Here is a 21,601-nt window from a genome sequence, read left to right as displayed (position 1 = left end):
CGTGTGCTTTCTCTTCATAACACTTATTATACTTGGTATTTAAATATATGTGAATTGTTTGACTAATATGTAGTCATTATTGGGATTGAAAACTCTGTGACAGGAGGAATATGCCTGCTCTGCTCATCATTTTATTTTGGTGTCATGAGCGTGACTGATGTTTAGATGGTATTTAATTAACGTGTGTTGGATGAATGAATGCAAAACAACATTGAGCTTACTCCCCCAAACAAACAAGCACTGCCATCAAAACTAGACCTAGACAGTGTTTTAAAACTCTCCACATCTCACAAAGATCATGAAAGGGCAAGTAATTCAGGGAATAATTCTGTTCAGTACTCTTACATAGGATGAACTTTCATAACTTGTTCTCAGAGTCTTTACTCAGCAACAGAGAAGACAGAAAAAACACTCAGTTCCCCACCTCACAATCACTTCATATACACAATATAATGAAGATATTAACGTATCATAAAAATTGGAGGTGGGGGAAGATAGAGGCCAGCTACCTTTAAAACAGAAAAATATCAGAGAATTTTCTGAAAGATTTCAATGGGTGAGGGCATCTTTCTGTGACATGTTATTAATACCAAATATTTTAGAATTTTGGGAGTGTTACTGAATAGTATTCTGTGAAGTAACAGAAGTTGGGGGCAAATTCCTAGTGCTTAGTTGACTTCTTATGGTGGAGTCTTACAAAAACTTTCTTGAATTTGTAAGTAAGTACATGAGTAAATAAAAAAAAAAATATTGTGATAAACTACCTGACATTCTCGATCTAGGGACAAAGCACAAAGTATAGTCAAAACATGACACTAATACAAGCTTTCTCTTATTCTGTATTTTGAAATCATGGAAAATAAAAATCATGGCACTATATCCATCTGAACACGGATGTGGCCTCAAATTCCTCTCCTACAAAAAATGCTCTAGGCACTACCCATCAATCTCAGTTGGCTGCAAATTGACCACCCTTGGATAGACTGACCAACAATTATAATTTTCTTAAGTTACCAAGTATATGGCCATAAAAACTGACCAAAGTTTGATGGCAACAAAAATCAGCTGGTGTGATTCAGACATTAATAGGTGTCTATTTTTTTTTTGGTGGGGGGGGAGGCTAAACCAGGATTGATTGTCTTCCTTCCTTCCTTTCCTTCTTTCTTTCTAATTTGAAGTATAGTTGATTTACAATATTATATTATTTCAAGTGTACAACATAGTGATTCAGCTTTTTTAAAGATTATATTCCATATAAAGTTGCTATAAGATATTAATTGTATTCCTTATGCTGTGCAATATATTATTGTAGCTTATTTATCTTATACACAGTAGTTCGTACCTCGTTAGTACCATACCCTTAATTTTGTCTGTCTCTCCTTCCATCTCCCCACTGGCAACCAGTAGTTTGTTCTCTATATCTGGGAATCTCTTTCTATTTTGTTATATTCATTTGTTAGTTTTATGTTTTAGATTACACATGTAAGTAATAACATATGGTATTTGTCTTTTTGTATCTGACTTATTTTGCTAACCATAAAACACTCCAGGTCCATTCATGTTATGGCAAATGGCAAAATTTCATTCTGTTTTATGAATGAATAATATTTCATTGTATATTTATACCATATCTTCTTTATCCATTCATCTATTGATGTACATTTCGGTTGCTTCCATATCTTGGCTATTATAGATAATACTGCTCTGAACATTATTGTTACATGTATTGGAGTGCATGTATCTTTTCAAATCTTTGTTTTCTTTGCATATATATCCAGGAATTGAATTGCTGGATCATATGGTACTTCTATTTTTAGCGTTTTGAGAAAGCTCCATACTGTTTTCCATACTGGCTGCAAAAATTAACATTCCCACCAACAGTGTACTATGGTTTCCTTTTCTCCACATCCTTGTCAACATTATTATTTGTAGACTTTTTGATGATAAGCATTCTGAGAGGTGCAGATCTCGTTGTTTTGATCTGCATTTCCCTAACAGTGATATTGGGCATCTTTTCATGTGTCTGTTAGCCATCTGTGTGTATTATTTGAAAAATGTCTATTCAAGTCTTCTGCTCATTTTTTGATTGAGAAGTTTGTTTGTTTTTGAATTTGAGTTGTATGAGCTGTTTATATATTTTAGATATTAACTCCTTACTGGTCATATTATTTGCAAATATTTTCTACCATTTTGTAGGTTGTCTTTTCATTTTGCTAATGGTTTTCTTTGCTATGAAAGCTTTCAACCTTGAAACTAAAAGCTTTTAAAGCCTTTAATTAGGTCCCATTTGTTTATTTTTTGCTTTTGTCTCTGCTGCATGAGGAGACAGGTCCAAAAAAATGTTGGTACAATTTATGTCAAAGAGTGTTCTGCCTATGTTTTCTTCTAGGATTTTATGATTTCTGGTCTTACATTTAAGTCTCTAAATCCATTTTGAGTTTATTTTTGTATATAGTGTGAGAAACTTTTAATTTCAATCTTTCACATGTAGCTATACAGTTTCCCAGCACCACTTATTGAAGAGACTGCCTTTTCCCTATTGTATATTCTTCCTTCCTTTGTCAAAGATTAATTGACCATAAGTGCATAGCTTTGTTTCTGGGCTTTCTATTCTGTTCCATTGATCTATGCATCTGTTTGTGTGTAGTACCATACTGTTTTAATTACTGTAGTTTGTAGTATAGTCTGAACTCAGGAAGAATGATAACTCCATTTTTGTTCTTTTTTTCTCAACTTGCTTTGGCTACTTGGGTCTTTTGTAGTTCCATATAAATTTTAGGATTATGTGTTCTAGTTCTGTGAAAAATATCATTGGGTATTTTGATAGGGGTTGCATTTAATATGTAGATTGCTTTGGGTAGTATGGCCATTTTAATATTAATTCTTCCAATCCAAGAATTTTTCCATTTCTTTGTATCATCTTCACTTTCATTCACCAGTGTTTTACAGTTTTCAGAGTAAAAGTCTTTCACCTCCTTGAATAAGTTTATTCCTATGTATTTTATTCTTTTTGATGTGATTTTAAACAGGATTTAAAAAAATTTCTCTTTCTGATAGTTTAGTATTATTGTAAAGAAAAGCAACAGATTTCTGTATATTAATCCTGTATCCTGCAACTTTTCTGAATTCATTTATTAGTTGTAATAGTTTTTGTTGGGAACTTCAGGGTTTTCTATAAAAAGTATCATGTCATTTGCAAATAATGACAGTTTTATTTCTTCCCTTCCAATTTGGATGCCTTTTATTTATTTTTCCTGTCTGATTGCTGTTTCTAGGATTTCCAATACTATGTTAAATAGAAGTGGTGAGAGTGGGCATCTTTGTCTTGTTCCTGAATTTAGAGGAGAGGCTTTCATCTTTCCAGTTTTGAGTGTGATGTTGGCTGTGAGGTTGTCATAAATGGCCTTTATTATGTTGAGATATGTTCCTGCTATACCCACTTTGATGAGAGTTTTTATCATGAATGGATTTTGAATTTTGTTAAATTCTTTTTCAGCATCTGCTGAGGTGATCATGTGATTTTTATCCTTCCTTTTGTTAATGTGGTGCAACACACTGATTGATTTGCAAATAGTGAACCATCCTTGTTTCCCTGGAATAAATCCAATTTGATCATGATTTATGATCATTTTTATATATTGTTGGATTCAGATTGGAAATATTTTGTTGAGGATTTTTCCATCTATATTCATCAGAGATATTAGCCTGTAATTTTCTTTTTTTGTAGTCTCTTTGTCTGTTTTTGGTATCGGGGTGATGCTGACCTCATAGAATTAATTTGGGAGTGCTCTGTCCTCTTCAGATTTTTGGAATAATTTGAGAAAGATAGGTGTTAGTTCTTCTTTATATGTTTAGAATAAATGCCTGACATAATAATTCAGGGATACAAGGATGGTTTAGCATCTGTATTCAATCAGTGTGATACACCACATTAACAAAAGGAAGGACAAAAATCATGTTATCATCTAAGTAGATGCAGAAAAATCATTTGATGAAATTCAATATCCATTAATGATAAAAACTCTCAACAAAGTGAGTGTAGAGGGAACATACCTCAACATAATAAAGGCCATGACAAATCCACATCTAATATCATGTCAATAGTGAAAAAATGAGATCACTTCCTCTAAGATCAGGAACAAGACAAGGATGCCCACTTTGCCACTTTTCTTCAGCCATAGTATTGGAAGTCCTAGTCACAGCAATCAGACAAGATAAAAAGGCATACAAATTGGAAAGGAAGAAGCAAAACTGTAACTGCAGATGTCAAGATATTATACATAGAAAACCCTATGGACTCCAGCAAAAAACTCTTAGAACTAATTAAGGAATTCAGTAAAGACTCAAGATGCAAAATTAATACACAGAAATCTGTTGCTTTTCTATACAATAACAATGAACTATCAGATGTGGAAATTAAGAAAACAATCCCATTTAAAGTTTTATCAAAAAAATAAAATAAAATACCTAAGAATAAAACTAACTAAGGAGATAAAAGACATGTATTTGGAAAACTATAAGACACAGATGAAAGAAATTGAAGACAACACAAAGAAACTGATTGGAGGAATTAATATTGTTAAAATGACCGTACTCCCAAAGACAATCTACAGATTCAATGCAATTCCTATCAAAATACCAATGCCATTTTTCACATAATGAGAACAAATAAACCTAAAATCTGTATGGAAACATGAAAGACCCTAATAGCCAAAACAATCTTAAGAAAGAACAAAACTGGAGGTGTCACATGCCCTGATTTCAAACTATACTACAAAACTACAGTCATCAAAACAGTATGGTACTGGCACAAAAACAGACACATAGATCAATGGAACAGAATAGTTAGCCCAGAAATGAACCCACACTTAAATGGGCAATTGATTTACAACAAAGGAGGCAAGGGCATACAGTGGAGAAAGACAGCCTCTTTAGTAAATGTTGTTGGGAATACTGGACAGCTACATGAAAAAGAATCATACTTTGCTACTTTCTCATACCATGTACAAAAATAAAATCTAAATGGATTAAAGATTTAAATATAAGACCTGAAGCTATAAAACTTCTAGAATAAAACATAGGCAGTATGCTCTTTGATATTGGTTCTTAACAATATTTATTTGGATTTACCTCCTCAGTCAAGGGAGACAAAAGCAAAAATAAATGGAACCTCATCAAACTAAAAAGCTTCTGCACAGTGAAGGAAAGCATTAACAAAGCAAAAAGACCACCTACTGAATGGGTGAAGATATTTGCAAATGTCATATCCAATATGGGTTTAATATCCAAAATATACAAGGAAATAATGCAACTCAACATCAAAAAAACAACTCAATTAATAAATGAACAGAGGATCTGAATAGACATTTTTCCAAAGAAGACATGCAGGTGGCTAAGAGACACATGAAAAGATGCTCAAAATCACTTATCATTTGGAAATGCAAATAAAAACCACAATGAGATATCACCTCACACCTGTCAGAATGGCTGTTATCAAAAAGACAACAAATAAATGTTGCCCAGGGTGTGGAGAAAAGGGAACCCTCATGTAATGTTGGTGGGAACATAAATTCGTACTGCACTACAGAAAGCAGTATGGAGGTTCCTCAAAAAATTAAAAATTAAACTACCATATGATCCAGCAATTTCACTCCTGGGTATTTATCTGAAGAAAATGAAAACACTAATTCAAAAAAATATATGCAACCATATCTTAATTGCAGCATTCTTTCCAACAGCCACAATATGAAGCAACCTAAGTGCCCATTGATAGATGAATGGATAAAGAAGGTGTGGGATATATACATATACATATGTATATATATACACACTCACATACATACATACCATGGAATATTACTAAGACATAAAAAAGAATGAAATCTTGTCATTTGTGACAACATGGATCAATCTAGAGGGTATTATGCTAAGTGAAATAAGTCAGACAGAGAAAGACAAATACTGTATGATTTCACTTATATGTGGAATCTGAAAAACAAAACAAATGAACAAACATAACAAGACAGAAACAGAGTCATAGATTCAGGGAAGAAACAGATGGTTGCCAGAGGGGAGGGCAGGTAGGAAGATGAGAGAAATAAGTGAGGGAGATTGAGGTAAAAACTTCTTACCTCTTAGAAGTTTTTGCAAAATAAATGAGTCACAGGCATGAAATGTACAACGTGGGGAAAATAGATAATACAGTAAGTCCCCTATATACGAACCTTCAAGTTGCAAACTTTCAAAGATGCAAATGTGTGTTCCATCAACGTCAGGTGTGGGTGAAATTGCAGCTTGCCCTCCATCTCCTATTGCTGATGATCCTTCAGCTCTACCATCTCCCATCTTCTCTCGCTCCTCCAGTCAGTAACTCTTCTTGCCTGTTCACTCAGTGCCAGCCCTTGTATGCCAGCTGTTGTACTGTTACTACTGTGCTTTTCAGGGCACTGTACTGTAAGATTTAAAATGTTTTCTTTATTTTTTGTGTTTGTTTTTTTATGTATCATTTGTATGAAAAGTATTATAAACCTATTACAGTAGAGTACAATATAGCCGATTGTGTTAGTTGGGTACCTAGGCTATCTTTGTTGGACTTAGGAACAAATTGGACTTACGAACACATTTTTGGAATGGAACTCATTTGTATGTAGGGGACTTACTAATAATGTAATATCATTATGATGACAGATGGTAACTAGATTTATTGTGGTGATCATTTTGAAATGTATAGAAATATCAAAACACTGTGTTGTGCACCAGGAACTATATAGTGTTGTAGATCAGTTATACTTTAAAAACAAAAACAACAAACAAACAAACAAACATACTCTTTTTCTCTCATAGAAAAAGAGGTCAGCTTTTTGGTTATCAGATGTGGGGTATGAGGGGAGGGGGGAATTGGATGAAGATCACCAAAAGGTACAAACCTCCAGTTATAAGATAAATAAGTACTAGGGATGTAATGTATAATAGGATAAATATAATTAGCACTGCTATATTATATATGAAAGTTCTTAAGAGAATAAATCCTAAGAGTTCTCATCATAAGGAAACTTTCTTTTATTTTGTATCTATATGACATGATGGATATTCACTAAATTTATCATGGTAATCACTTCATGATGTTATAAGTCAAATCATGCTGTACACCTTAAACTTATACAGTGCTGTATGTCAGTTATATATCAATAAAAGTGAAAGAAAAAAATAAGAATCTATCATCATAAAAATAGGGAATGTATCTCCTATTTTAATTGCATGAAATATTCACACAAATGCATGGAGATAAAAAATAAATTAAAAAATAAGAATTTTATATACCATATCCCTGATGACAATGAAATAAAATAAAAAATTAACAATTACTAAAGGTTGGCTTTTTATTAAATTATTTTAATAAAAGCCCCACAAATATACATTCTTTAAAAGATAAATAGCTTAGAGAAATGTAAAGATACAATATGTCTAAGGAAAAAAACAAAACCAAAACCAAATGATAGCTATAAACAACATACAATATAATAGAATATTATACATAATTTTCAACAAGTTGAAGTTTTTAATAAAATTCATGATTTTTATTCATAAATAGAGACATGAATTCTACAAACAGTAGTAGAAATTAAATTTTCACTCTCCTAAATGTACACTAATCTGAAATGGCATTGTGGGTGAATTCTACCAGGCTGCTAAAGAAAAATAATTCCTACAATATTAAAATTATTCTGGAGTATAAAAACTCAAAACATTTCTATTTACTCCATTTCAGAAGCAGAGAAAAAGAACTATAATAATGTGTGTGCAGATTTTTATGTATATACAGACATTTTGTATAATTTCAAGTTCTCACAGTCAACATTAGCCTCTCCTTATCTAGCAACTAGAATTAAATCAGCTACAAAATTCTACTGATGTTCCCTGCAAAACATCATTTGTTCATTTCTTTTTTGGATCCCATTTTCAAAGTCCAGACTGTAAGCACTCTGCTCTTGATGACTACAGTGACTTCAATAATTGGTCTCTTTGCTTCCACTCTCTCATATCTCCAGTCTCTCCTACACATTCCTTTCTGTACGGCCTTCTTGAAATAATTTTTTTACCCTTTCCTTACACTTGCTGAAATTTTTTTCTTGTCTTTTCACCACCTGGCACTTAAAGTGTTCCTCCATTTGCTACAACCTGTCATTACATTTTTATTTCTTAGGTCCCATCCAGACAACTCTAAACAAATGATTCTCTGTACCATAATCTGAAAAGTTCTTGAATATTCTGAGCTCCATACGTTGTTTAATTTAGTGGCATTATGTGGAATGATTTATTTTTCTCTTTCTGACTTTTCAAACCCTTCATACAGTTAAGATTTAACTTAAATCTTGTAACTTAAGAGAAATTCCCCACTCCTTTCAGTTGCATTCAGTTTCTTTATCTCTTCCATTTACAAACAACCTTCTTTCTGTATTATAGTAATTTTCATTTCTATTATATCAAAGTCATTTTAATATGCAACTCCTCCCCTATAGCAGGAAGTCCTGAGGAGTAGTGATCATGTCGTAATTATCTCCATAGATTCCACAGAAAATGATTCCACAGAAAAATGATTAAGGAATGAAAGTATCTATGCTTACCACAAATCATAGCCTCTAATATTTATCCTTAAGAAGCTGATAGTTTTAACATTAGTGGAGCTAATGCCAGTAAAAGAAGGGCTACTAAGAGGAAGGTGGGATGTAGGATGCCTCAGGTTTTTCTCTTTACATTCATATTTATCTTGTTAATCCTAAATATTTTCAAGGGGGTTTAAAGAATCTGAGACTCTAATCTTTCAATTAGACAATTTTTTCTTACAGTTCACCTATCATTTTCTTCAGTATTCAGAGCTAACAGATTATTTTGTTCTATTATTTGGTGTTTTCTACATAATACTGGGCTCCTTTTATTTATGATGCTGATTTTATTAAGAGTTCACTAACAGTTTGTATTCTTATTATGAGCTATGTAACTCATTTATTCAACAACTAACTACCGAGCAACTACTAGGTGTCTAAGACTCTGTATTCTACTATCCAAAAATCTTGAAAAGGTGTATTTGGTGCTGCGTGGGAAGTAAGATTAGTTTAGCTACTTAAATATGTAGGATGAAAATTCAGGTGCTGAAAAACCAAAAATCACAGTAGTTTTAAAGAGTTCTTTATTCCTCTTCATGTGAAAGAAGTCTGGAAGTTAGTCCAGGGCTGACACGACCCTCCATGGTTTCAGGTTATCTTATTGCTGTGCCTTCCTTAGCACATGATGTTTACCTTATGTGTCAGACTGAGTCCAGTATGGAGAAGGAAACCATACTATAATCAAAATAGGGAAAGTTTAATGCAAAAAAGTATTAATTATAACAGGATTCGAATTATAACATATGGGTTAGTAAAAATTGAGATGGCTCTAAGGAATAGCAGAATAGCAGATGTAATATATGTTTAATATAATAGCAGATATATGATATAGCCACTTCACTAGGGCTGAGATAAGGCACCCAAGTAAGACTCTACCTCATCTACCTGCCCTCAATCAAGGATGTGATCCAGGTCTTGTTGAAGAGAGCAAGTTCATAGCTCAGAATCAAAGTTGCTATGGTGCTGCACTGACAAAACTTGCTGGAAAATATGCTCTCTGGAACTTGCCAGAATTCTGCCCTCTAGGGTGGTAGAGAAATGTGTTCACAGGAGGTGTCTCATCAAAGGCACTCAGCTACAAAACTGCCTGAAGAAGGTTCCAGGGAACCTGATAGCCTTTGGGTGGTGCTGGATGCTATGCACTGCACTGGCCAGGCCCTGGAGAAGCCACAAGCACTGTGGAAGCCTAAGCCTGGAGCTGTTGCTCACACTGCAGGAACTCAGCATTAGGGAAGCTGTGTTCTGCAGGAGCCTGAAGAAGAATTCTGGAATAAGTTGCAAGCTCTTTCCTCCTGCAATGTTGTTTCCAGCACTCTACTAACAAAGCTTAATATTGAGCCAATTGAAAAAAGAAAAAAAATATATTGAAAATAAATCAATCCATTTTCTTAGAGCAGGCAAAATGATGAATTTTTAGCTTAGAGGAATTAAATTGGAAACCAACATACTCTAGGATCCAAAGCTACAAAACAAAGCTCAACCAGCATGTTCTTTTCTTAGGAAAACAGAAAGGAAGAAAGGACAAAAATAAGGTTAACTGTGCTTTAAGAACAATTTTTGGAATTTACATATAACACCACTCTTTGTCCCATTGGCAGAATTTAGGCACATGCCCTTACTTAGGCACAGGGTTGGAATATATAGTTTTAGCTTTCAGTGGTCTGGATAAAATTCTTAATCTACATATTAAAATATCAGTGAATAATCCATATTGATTGAAACTATCAGCTTCCACCACTTTCAGATTTTTACTTTTTCATCTGTATTTGGTGAGCGTAAGAGATACATACAGTAAATTAATCATCACATAATGATCATTGTGCTTGTTGACCTATTTAAAAATTGTTTCTTTTCTTTACCAACATTGAGCTATTCTTTGCCCTACTATTTCCAGCCTATAAATTTCATCTTTGATCTGATATTACACCCTATTGCCCTAAATTCATGACACTTAGCAAAGCTGCTGATGCCCACTTAGCTATGGTATGTGGCAAGTGACTCTTGTTTTCTCAAAGACAGAAAGCTTATTGACTTTTAAAAATTTAGGCCCATTAATGACATTAAACATAATCATGGCGACTCAAAATTCTAGGAAAATGAAATGTCTTTGATTCAGTAATATATAACTTACCATGAAAATGAACATCTAAATAAAGTGGGAGACAATAGAATTAGTTACAAGTATAGAGATATCACTGACTTAAAAAAAGATCCTAATCTATTTGGGACATTTCACATTGTTCTGAGTTGGCTTAGTAAAAGTCTTCATATTTATATTCTAACCTAATATTGAGCATTCACTATGGGTTAAACAGCGTTTGGGGTGCAAGGAATACATCAATAGACAAAACAAAATTTCATGCTTTCACAGAGCTTACATTGTTGTGGCTTTGGGTGGAGATGCAGAAAAATCAAATGCCATGTTAGATGCTACTAAGAGGAATAAAAAATATGCACTTAAAAATAGAGAGCCCAGAGGTGAGGGGTTTTCTATTTATATTGGGAGACTAAGGTGATATATGGTCAGAGATATAGGAAATGAGTAAGCAAGCCATGAAGCTAATGGAAGGAAACAATTTCAGGAACATGAAAGAATGTTTGCAAATGTTATGAGGTAGGGTCCACTTTGCTGTGATCAAGGACTAGTAAGAAAACCAGTGTTGGTAAAGAATTAAGTTAGTGGGAACACAGTAGAAGATAAAGTCCAGGAGAGATGGCAGAGACCAAATCATAGATCCTTGACAGCCACGACAAAAAGATTCATTCTGACATACACACAAAAAAGATAAATGGTAACAAGCATTACTCTCATTTCCCCAGATCTTTGTTGATTATTTAAGAATCCATCCTCTCTTAAAGTGTCTGTTTCTTATACTCATGAACTCAAATAAATATGTTAGAGAACAGGGCTGGATTTAAAAGGGGCGCAGGTTAGCTATCAGAAAAAAGTATATCTTGGGTCTCCAAGCTACTCTGTGAAAATATTTGATCCAACAAGTAGCACTCTTAGGTAATATCTGACTGGTAAGCTATACTAAATTCAGATATTTAGGTAAAAGGATGATGTTTCATTTTTTATTTCTTAATCTCAAGTAATCATTAAAACATATACACATAGTAACCCCCTTTTCCTACAAGCCTTGGATAAAGATTCTCATGAATGTTTAAAGTATTGAGATATAAATTATTTTAGTAAGATATGGTCAAAGGAAGGCATAGTGAAGACATTTAGTCTTATGTACAGTTTATGAAAAATAGAAATTTAATTAATATCCACAAGGACAGGTAATCTAGAGATAACATTGACCTAGAAAGAAACAAGGCATACTGAGTAGAGATGCTATAAGTCGGCCTTTATGAACCTTATGAAGTTGCCCTCCAATAAGAAAGAAGTAAACTATATAGAAAGAAGTCCATAAATTGTTTCATTTTGTATTATTGTAATTTTTCTATATATACACATAAAATGTATTTTTACCTAGAAATAATACTATTTTTCATTCTGAAAGAATCAAAGTCTTGATTTCTAATCCTCAGTATGTCATATTATCAAAATTTAGGAGTCTAAAAACTCACAGAAACAGATGTATGAGCCTAAAAATATATAAAAGGAAAAGCTGAGCTCCAGAAAAAAATGCCACCCAACCTAATTCTTATTATCCCCATGACTGTATTTGAAAAAAAAAAAAAAACAAACACTGTTTTTACAAACCACCACAATATGGGATTAGAATGCACTGCTTTGAATTATGCTCCATGATGATAATGGTCTTGTTTATTGTTATGTTTATAGAGCTCCATAGCATAAGCTTTTTTTTTTTTTAACAGTGATTTTCCACTTTACCCAGCTGCTCCAAGCCACTCTCAGAGATACTATTAGAGAGGATATTCAAGGTAATTTTTAACACTTCAGTTTTCTCCGTTGGGGGCATATCTTTCTCCATTTTGGACTATCAGCCATCTCTTTCTAGCACTAAGGCATGCTTGAGTAGTGAAATATATTATTATTTTTTTTACTTCTAGTCTATTCCTGGGTGACAGGATCTAACTCCTTACTTTGTAGCTGAGTCCTTTAGGAATCCTGGAGAAAAAGAAAATTACAATGTCTAGGTACATGACAATAATTCTGCCCTCCTCATTTACTTCTCCTCATTTATCTCATTCAGTTCTCCATATTCTCTTTACATCCAATGTTATAGTTAAAATATCTTCTTCACCTCTGTATCCCAGTGTCAAAGTAGTTCCTGATACATATTGACAGTACAGTAATGTATTTTATTGAATCATTTTTTTATTGCATTGTGGTCAAATGGAAATTTTCATTATTCTCATTTAAGAAACAAAATATAGCATCCTTCCCTCCAATAAAACAGTATAAGGTTCTTCAAATTTCAGTAACTTCTTATAAACACTATTATTAGCAGAAGAGAAGGGAAATGGGTCGGGGGAGAGTAAAGAGAATATTGCTAGTAGAGGCATGATGAATCACCTGCAATTTTTATCCTGTTGAAGGAAAAAAAAAAAAAAGAGCTATAGCAACTGATGCCTTTCAGCATTTGCCCATAAACATTAAGGAGACTAGGCTTCACCAGACAGACAGTTGAATGCATCCTCCATGTAACACTTTTCTCTATTGTGACTTCTACCATCATGACACTTCCTAGTTCTTAGAGATGCTAGAACTAGGCTTCCACCATGATGGCACTTCCTAGTTTTTATTGACTCTAGTTTCTCTTTTCATGTGTATAGCTTGTTTTTTTTTTTCTATCTATTTTATAATATTTTGATTCCCTAAGATGTTTGTCCAGAGCTATTTCTTCTCTCTCACTCTTCTTTTGTGTCCTTTATACTATGATCGTATTTGAGGATCACTACTACATCTCTATTTCCATGGGTAATTTTTCAATCCATTGAGTATACTTTGCCAATAACTTCCAACTGGCTATTTCCAACTGGATATTCTAGAGATTTTTAAGGACAATCTATTAAAAGCCAACTTCTTTCTTTTTTTTTTTCTTCCAGTTTTATTGAGATATAATTGGCATACAGCACTGAGGAAGTTTAAGGTGTATATCATAATAATTTGACTCATATACATCATGAAATGATTATCACAGTAAGTTTAGTGAACATCTGTCATCCCATATAGGTAAAAATTAAAGAAATAGAAAAAATTTCCCTGTGACGAGAACTCTTAGGACTTACTCTCTTAATAAGTTTTATATATAACATACACCAGTATTAAATTATATTTATAATTGACCTACAACGTTATGTAAGCAACTTTTACACGACACAGTGATTTGATATTTCTATACATTTCAAAATGATCACCATGGTAAGTCTAGTTACAATCTGTCATCATACAAAAATGTTATAGTTATTGACTATATTCCCCACACTGTATATTTCATACTCTTGACGCACTTACTTTGCAACTAGAAGTTTGTACCTCTTAATCTCCCTTACCTATTTCTTTACTTCTCCCACACCCAACGCCTGTGGCAACCATCTGTTTTTTTTTTTCTCTGTATCTATAATCCTGCTTTTTGTTTTATTAAGCTTGTTCATTTATTTTGTCTTTTGGATTCCACATATAAGTGAAATCATACAGTATTTGTCTTTGTCTGACTTATTTCACTTGGAATAATACCTTCTAGATCCATCCATGTTGTTGTAAATGGCAAGATTTACATTGTGTGTATATATATATATGTGTGTATGCATGCACACACACACACACATACACACACACACACTCCACGTCTTCTTTTTCCATACATCTATTGATGGGCACTAAGGTTGCTTCCATATCTTGGCTGTTTAAAATAATGCTGCAATGAACATCGGGGTGCATATATCTTTCTAATTAATGTTTTTGTTTTCTTCATGTAAATCCCCAGGCTAGGTCATGTGGTAGTTCTATTTTTAATTTTTACGGGGACTCACCATACTGTTTTCCATAGTGGCTACATTAATTTACATTCTCACCAGAGTGCACAAGGGTTCCCTTTTCTCCACACCCTTGCCAACACTTATTTGTTGTCTTTTTTGGTAATAACCATTCTGACAGGTGTGAGGTGTTACCTCATTGTGGTCTTGATTTCCATTTCCCTGATGATTAGTGATGTTGAACATCGTTTTGTGTGCCTGTTGTCCATCTGTATGTCTTCTTTGGGAAAATGCCTATTCAGGTATCTGCCCTTTTTTTAATCAGGTTGTTTGTTTTTCTGCTTTGTGAGTTCTTTGCATAATTTGTATATTAACCCCTTTCCAGATATACTGTTTGCAAATATCTTCTCCCTTTCAGTAGGTGGCCTTTTAATTTTGTTGATAGTTTCCTTTGCTGGGCAAAAGCTTTTTAGTGTGATTAGGTCCCATTTGTTTATTTTTGTTTTTGTCTCCCTTGCCTGAGAAGACATATCCAAAAAAAAGAAAAAAGATTAAAATTAATGTCAGAAAGCTTACTGCTTATATTTTCTTCTAGAAGTTTTATGGTTCCAGGTCTTATATTTAAATCTTTAATCCATTTTGAATTGGTTATTGTGCATGATGTGAGGGAATATCCAGTTTGATCCTTTTGCATGTAGCTGTCAAGTATTCCCACACCATTTATTAAAGAGGCTGTCTTTACCCCATTTTACATTCTTTCCTCCTTTGTTGATTTGTAGATATATGCCCATATAAGTGTGGGTTCATTTCTGGGCTATCTCTTCTGTTCCATTGATCTGTGTGTCTGTTTTTGTGCCAGTACCGTATTGTTTGATGACTTTAGCTTTGTAGTATAGTTTGAAATTGGGGAACGTGATACCTCCAGGTTTGTTCTTCTTTCGTAAGTTTATTTCTCTCAGCCAGCCACCCTGGGATCTTGCCCCACCCACCAGAGGGCTGTCACCACCTTTGGGATACCCTGGATTTTGTAGCCAGCTGTGTCAGGAACCAGCCCCACCCACAAGTGGGCCAAGACACAAGCTCCAATGCCCCCAGGGTACTGCAGCTAGAAAATTTGGGACCTCGTTCCACCTACCATTGAGCCAACACTAGCCTGAGACCACTTGGATCTCAGACCCACCAACCAGCAGCCGACCTCAGTCCTGGGACCCCACCCACCAGCAGGCCAATACCAGTTCTGAGACACCTTGGACCCCACAGCCATCTACCCCTGGATCCTGCATCACTAACCAGTGGGCTGACACTAACTTTGGGACACCACAGACCCCACAGCCAGTCATGTCAGGAACTGGCTCCAACCACCAGCATGCTGATACTAGATCCAGGACCCCCAGCCCCTCCACCACCCACCCTGAACCTGGCCCTACTCATTAGCAGCTGGCAGCCTTCACACAAGGCAGGACCTGGCAAGCATGTGGACCAGGGCCAGCCACAGTAGTCAGCCTGCCACAACAGAAAGACCCACATATCCCACATAGGGAGCACCCTTCGAGCATATAGCTCTGCTGACCGAAGGAGAGTGTGCTCCTGGGACATGTAGGATACCACCTACAAAGGGCCACCTCTCCAAAGATGAGAATTGTAACCAACCTCCCAAATGATAGAAATAAAAACAACTTGTATTTTCTATTGACCAAATATTTCCCTCATGTTAGTGTTTCAGGACTTCAGAATGGTACACTACTTTCTCTAACAGGATGCCACAAATTGAAAGGAATGTCTTTTTGATTAAAACAGTGATGTGCTCTCCAGCTCTATAGTCTTCTCCACTCCACTATTCTTCAGAATCTATTAGTGCTTAGAATATCACTTAGCATGTTAAGATGTTGCTTGTTGAATGTTGGATTGCATATCTGGGAAGTAGGCATGAAATCGCTAAATGCAAGAGGATGCTTTACATTCTGCATGAAATAGACTTTATACCCCTTATTTAAAAAAACACAGGTTAAAATGAACAAAATATTAAGCATACTTTGGGACTTCCCTGGTGGTCCAGTGGTTAAGACTTCACCCTCCAATGCAGGGGGTGTGGGTTCAATCGGGGAGCTAAGGTCCCACATGCCTCATGGCCAAAAAACCCCACAAAAAACAAAACATAAAACAGAAGCAACATTGTCACAAATTCAATAAAGAGTTTAAAAATGGTCCACATAAAAAAATCTTAAAAAAAATTAAGCACACTTTATTTTCAAAATAAAGTCTTACCTAAAGATCATGAGAAGTTAATGAGATAATTTAAATCACAAAATGTAAGGCCTTGATCAGTACTTAATTCATAAAAGGCTGATTCAGCCAGTCAAGCAGCGCTATGTAACTTAAACTAAAAAAATTGTCATTCTATTAAATTAAATGATTATGTTTAACGGTTAGCCATGAACATTTATTTTACCTGATATCAGCATCTAGAGCAAGTCATAAGTGAATGAAACTTGATCGCTCAAGGCCAACACATTGCCTGTTAGCCATTCAATAGTGCCTTTTAGTAATGCCTCAATAATCCCCAGGAATTGAAGAGAATTCCAGACTATTTAGCACTAAGTGTTCTCAGATACTATGATTTATTTTCACTGAAAATAAATGGTGAAACATGAAATATATCCACATAATAATCACTCTGGGAATATGATAAGTAGAAATCTATTTTTTAGTATACTATTGGGAACATTTATCTTGTAAAGTAAGCAAATATGGAAGGAAAGCTAGACAAGGAAATTTAGATGGATGCATGTGTCATTCACTGTATTTTCTAGAATAACTTGGGTACCAGTCTATCCCAGGAAACTTTTATTAGCCAACAACAATAATTTAAAAATCCAATAGTGTAATGTCTATAGAAATTTTCCATAAATCGAAGTATAGTTATGTTTCTTGAATCTTGTCTATCAGAGGCAAAGCTGTAGTTTCAGTTCAAGTGGGGTTGAGCGGCACTCCTTTTCACAAGCATGTGTTTAAGTGAATTGCATACATAGGAACTTTAATTTCCTTGGCCTGTAAAAGGATGCAATGAACCCTGTAAATGCCCCTTCCCTAGTTTCTGTGTGTTTTTTCTTCTAACATCGTACAGCCGGGGAACACTACCCTGCAAATATTGGAGCCAATGTGCCCACATACTCAGCAGTTCCTTGGAGTTTACATCATGGCAAGGCAGCCCTTAATCAATAACTGACTGCTGCAGGATCATGAAAACCCTCCTCCCTTGTTTCTAACCATGACAGACACTGAGGCACAATTTATACCCTAGAGCTATTATAAGGGATCAGAATGAGGCTTTAACTGAAATCAAAACTTTACTGGGCTTCTTCTCTTTTTTTCTCTTGGTTCCCTTACACTCTTAAAATTTTCTGCTTGGAACATTTATTTAATAAACCCAACGCATACTAATTTCATCTCAGGACTTCCTTCTGACATGTATCTTTCATGTGCATTTATTTTAGGGTAGAGGTAACTGGGAATGCAAGAAAAGGAAGATGATCATAGAATGGCATGGCAACTGTTTCTATCTTCCCTCTTAATTTGGAACACCAAAAGATTTCAGCTTCTGGAAGAAGCCACTACTTGCTTTATGAGCTACTTTTTGAGATTCTGAATAGTGTCCATGGTGATTTGAGACCAATATGACAAACTATGGGAGCATGTTAGGGAAAGGGGCATTCTCCAAATTCTTGTGGCAAGCTCAGTAATGTTTGGAATACCTCAAGGATCCTTGGCTTTAAAGCAAGAGGAGTAAATAACCTCATCAGCATTTACAATAGAGGGTTTTGGCAGTAGAGGCAATGGTAGGGCATCATGAAGAGCAGTTAACATAGAAGAACATGTTCAAACTTGTTCATGATCATATGAGACACCACCCATGGGGTCCCCCTAAAGCACAGTCAGAGCTTATGGATAACCCAAGAGAATAAGATTCTTATACCATTGTAAAGGTATCCTCATTTAACTGGGATACACTCAGGTTACACATAAGAACTAGATATTTCTAAGAGACTTAATATTTCTTTTCTAACTCAGTAATGCCAAGCATAATTTTAGGTGAGGAGGTGTTAATACTAATAGCTAATACTGTACCCAGTTTCTCAAAGCACTTATTTCTTGACCTTCACAGCAAATTTCCTCGGTATATAGGTCTCATATATTTTGCCCATTATATAGATGAAGAAATGAGATTGAGACATGTTTAAATTGACATAGCTATTGTATGGTAGAGTATATGTTTAAACCCATGTCTTAATTCCAAGTCTAGTTCTATATCTTTTAAATATAGAACGGTATTATGAGGATTCAGAGTGCTTCCAAGGGAAGTGAGTAAGGTATATCTCCTAGGTACACTCACATGGAACTACTCTACATTATATGCCTTTTAACTGTACCATAAATAACAATATTCAATTGCTGTTTTATATGTAGAATTAAAAAAAATTATGGCTGTTCCTCTGAAAGCATCTAAGCTGATGGAAACTCAGAAATATTTTTTTAAACATCTTTATTGGAGTATAATTGCTTTACAATGGTGTGTTAGTTTCTGCTTTATAACAAAGTGAATCAGCTATACATATAAATATATCCCCATATCTCCTCCCTCTTGGGTCTCCCTCTCACCCTCCCTATCCCACCCCTCTAGGTGGTCACAAAGCACTGAGCTGATCTCCCTGTACTATGAGGCTGCTTCCCACTAGCTATTTTACATTTGGTAGTATATATAAGTCCATGCCACTCTCTCACTTTGTCCCAGCTTACCCTTCCCCCTCCCCACGTCCTCAAGTCCATTCTCTACATCTGTGTCTTTATTCCTGTCCTGGCCCTAGGTTCTTCAGAACCATTTTTTTTCTTTTTTTTTTTTTAGATTCCATATATAAGTGTTAGCATACGGTATTTTTTTTTTCTCTTTCTGACTTTCTTCACTCTGTATGACAGTCTCTAGATCCATCCACCTCACTACCAATAACTCTCGTTTCTTTTTATGGCTGGAAACTCAGAAGTATTTTGATTCCAATTAATTTATTAACAATTTATGTGCTAACTCAACTTACCCAAGTAAGTATCCTTCGACACAAATAAGAATACAATATATTTGGTGATTTTAAACTTGGCCTGGATCATTTAGGAGTTTTGATTTCTTCCATATGATTTGTTTTATATTGATTTTAGGAGATTCTCTTGCAATTTGGTTGAAGGACAGCTGGACTTATTAAACATTCCAGTGCTCTTCAAGCTGGCTTCTTTGCTTCTACTGTATTTGCAGTGGTCTTCATAGCATAGGAATTTATTTTATATGTAACATTTAAAATTTTGGACACAATAATTTCAAAGATCTTAGAATTCTGTGCGTGTGTGTGTATTCCTGTTATCACTAATATATTCAAGACACAAAGGGAGAAAGCATTGTTAATAAAAAATTCTCAAAAATAAGATTTATGAAAAAACATTTCTCTTAATACGGGCTGTGCTTGAAGAAGTAATTCTTTTTTTTTTTTTTTTTTTTGCAAAAGTAATTCTAATGTTCTTACTCCTGGCATTAGTTATTTGATTGCTTATGGTCTTTGATTCTTACAGCTATAAAATGGGTATGAGAACAAATCACTAATAAGAAATAAAATTTGGGGATCCAATTATATCTTATTTGTAAAACTACTTTTTAATGGCAATCATGGTTCTTTAGTTCAAAAATAAAGTTTTATAACTGCATACCTAAGAGGAAGGAGAAAAATCACAAATTTACACAAAAATATCACTGGGCAAAAGCTCAGGAAATAACTTACATTCCTACCTAAGACTCTAACATTTAATTATTTTGAAAAAATTCATTCAACATTTATAAATATCAGATTGCTCATAAGTAATTAAAATTGCAAACACTCATTTGGTATTTACAACCTAACTTATCATAATCCTTACAACATCCCAACGAGGCAAGTTCTATCAATAGCATAGATTAGAAAAAGAAATAAGGCAGAGCAAAGTAAAATAACTTGCCAGTGTCATTCAGATATTTAGTGGTAGAGCTGAGAATTGAACCAGAGTCAACAAATGTAGCCATTAGCGATGTTTACCTTTATACTTTAATATGTGAGAATTTGACTAGATAACTTACTAAGCCCTTTCAAAATCTAAAATGTTATAATTTGGCAAAATGCATAATCCTTTCCCAATTTGAGACACTTCATAGGCCTTCTGAAATGTCTAAATACTTTTACTCTCTTCAGTTACAATACACATTCTTTGTCTATTAAAAAACTATAATACTGTATATAAGTAAGAAGAGTCTCTTAAGCAAGCAACCACAGTCCTGTGTTTCCAGTTCTTGTCATAATGTCTTACACTCAATGACATTAGATCAGTCTTCTTTGCTCTGTATTTTATAATTTGCATTACATGATATAATTTATTTACAGAGAGGGATAGCGATAGTTTGATCTCAGTGTTTCTCCCAATGTGTCTCAACTCTGATGTAGTCACTCTCTTACTAAGCAAGAGCTGGTTATCAATCTTTTATTCATTCATCCATCCACCTGTCTGTTCATCCAGCTAGCAAATATTTATAATGACTAATCTCATTTAAGTGTTAGGCATCAAAAGATGAATAAATCACGACTCACTCTCCCTGTAAAGCTCATATTTTAGTTTGATAGAAAAAGATAAATGGATCATCTTGAATAAATGCTGCAATGAATACATGTACAAAGTGCAACGAAAGTAGAATGAAGGGATGGATTTTGTGCTGTGGGCGGGGGAAGTATCAGGCAACACATTTGAATAGGATCATGAAAGATGAACATCATCAGTTTAACAGGTGCCAAAGAAAATCGGTTCCATGCTAAGGGTGGGAGACTTGGTAAAGCAATCCAGGAAGAAGAAACAAAATGAGCACAGCACTGTAGAAGATATTTCTGAAAGGAGAACATATAGAGGCAGAACACCCATGTATTGATAGAAAACATTGCAATAGATCAGGTGAGAGATGATGATACCTAAATTACTGAGGAGTTGCT

At 34.5% G+C, this 21,601-nt stretch overlaps 1 protein-coding gene across 2 annotated transcripts in view; it reads left to right on the top strand.

Moving 5' to 3' along the window:
• Positions 1-21,601, top strand: part of LOC307195882 (uncharacterized protein) — a gene marked incomplete at its 5' end in the record, with an annotated part of 490,066 nt that overhangs the window by 72,289 nt on the left and 396,176 nt on the right. For both annotated transcript variants that reach the window (XR_013830982.1, XR_013830983.1), the window contains one exon: positions 12,492-12,557. The remainder of the gene's footprint in view (positions 1-12,491; positions 12,558-21,601) is intronic.

This window comes from Stenella coeruleoalba, assembly GCF_951394435.1.
Source record: "Stenella coeruleoalba genome assembly, chromosome: 13".
In the NCBI taxonomy this organism is placed as follows: Eukaryota; Metazoa; Chordata; class Mammalia; order Artiodactyla; family Delphinidae; genus Stenella; species Stenella coeruleoalba.
This window is presented reverse-complemented; position numbering and strand designations above follow the sequence as displayed.